The sequence below is a fragment of the Micromys minutus genome, assembly GCF_963924665.1.
Source record: "Micromys minutus genome assembly, chromosome: X".
Taxonomy (NCBI): domain Eukaryota; kingdom Metazoa; phylum Chordata; class Mammalia; order Rodentia; family Muridae; genus Micromys; species Micromys minutus.
In genome coordinates, this window is record NC_137970.1 from 30,644,555 (window position 1) to 30,646,302 (window position 1,748).

The 1,748-nt window shown below is 49.9% G+C and overlaps 1 pseudogene across 1 annotated transcript; it reads left to right on the forward strand.

Annotated features, from left to right (window-relative positions):
* The first annotated feature begins 608 nt into the window (after nt 1-608).
* Nucleotides 609-1,490, forward strand: LOC308416069 (small ribosomal subunit protein uS5-like; annotated as a pseudogene). The gene has a single exon. The product of its transcript is annotated as a small ribosomal subunit protein uS5-like (transcript).
* The last annotated feature ends 258 nt before the right edge of the window (nt 1,491-1,748 follow it).

Here is a 1,748-nt window from a genome sequence, read left to right on the forward strand (position 1 = left end):
TTGGTCTAGAGAGATGGCTCAGTGGTTAAGAGCACTGACTGTTCTTCCAGAGGTCCTGAGTTCAATTCCCAGCAACCCCATGGTGGCTCACAACCATCTGTAATGGGATCTGATGCCCTCTTCTGGTGTGTCTGAAGACAGCTACGGTGTACTCATATACATAAAATAAATAAATATTTTAAAAAAGAAAAACATTAATTTTTAATGTTGGCTTACAGCTATAATTCCAACACTTGACAGCCTGAGCCAAGAAATTAAGTTTAAGAGTAGCCTGGGTTAGTAGAAAATGTGAGGCCAGCCTGGGCTAAATAGCAAAGAAAGAGAGAAAGGAAAGAGGAGGCGGTGAAGGAGGGGGAAAAGCTTCTGGGGAGGGAGAGAGAGAGACAGGGAAGACAGAGACAAAGACAGAGACAGAAGAGAGAAAGGGGGAGACTAAACAACCTATCTTTGCATGGTCTGCCTAAACTTTCAGGGTTTCGGGAAGCATAGCCTAAAATGATCCCCCAGTAGATGACCAGCCTTGAGATTGTTATTCCCAGTCTGGTAGAGAAAGAAACATTTGATTAAGAAAGAAACTGGGGGCTTCTTCTTCTTCGGGAAAACACCAAATGGCGGATGACGCCGGTGCAGCGGGAGGGCCCGGAGGACCCGGGGGCCCAGGCTTAGGAGGCCGCGGCGGCTTCCGCGGAGGATTCGGCAGCGGTCTTAGGGGCCGCGGTCGTGGTTGAGGCCGAGGCCGTGGTCGAGGCCGCGGGGCTCGTGGAGGTAAAGCTGAAGACAAGGAGTGGATCCCCGTCACCAAGCTGGGCCGCTTGCTTAAGGACATGAAGATCAAGTCCTTGGAGGAGATCTACCTGTTCTCCCTGCCCATTAAGGAGTCTGAGATTATCGACTTTTTCCTGGGTGCATCTCTAAAGGATGAGGTTCTGAAAATCATGCCAGTGCAGAAGCAGACCCGGGCTGGCCAGCGGACCAGGTTCAAGGCTTTCGTCGCTATTGGGGACTACAATGGTCACGTTGGTCTTGGTGTTAAGTGCTCCAAGGAGGTTGCCACTGCCATTCGAGGGGCCATTATCCTGACCAAGCTTTCCATCGTCCCTGTGAGGAGAGGCTACTGGGGGAACAAGATTGGCAAGCCCCACACTGTCCCATGCAAGGTGACAGGCCGCTGTGGCTCTGTGCTGGTTCGTCTCATTCCCGCCCCCAGAGGTACTGGCATTGTCTCTGCTCCTGTGCCCAAGAAGCTTCTGATGATGGCCGGTATAGATGACTGCTACACTTCAGCCAGAGGCTGCACTGCCACCCTGGGCAACTTTGCCAAGGCCACCTTTGATGCCATCTCAAAAACGTACAGCTACTTGACCCCTGACCTCTGGAAAGAAACTGTGTTCACCAAGTCTCCTTATCAGGAATTCACTGATCATCTTGTGAAAACCCACACCAGAGTCTCTGTTCAGAGGACCCAGGCTCCAGCTGTGGCTACCACATAAGGATTTTTATAAAAGACAAAATAAATGAACCAAATCTGTTAAAAAAAAAAAAAAGAAAGAAAGAAAGAAACTGGGGGACCTGGAAAAGGCTCAGTGGAGAACGCACAGACATGAGGACCAGAGAGTTTATTGCCAGCATACGTGTAGATGCCTTGTAGTTGTAGTGGCCCATCTGTAATTACAGTGCTTTGGAGACAGAGACAGGAAATCCACGGGGCAAGATGACTACCTAAACTAGCTCAACCCTGTCTCAGTAAA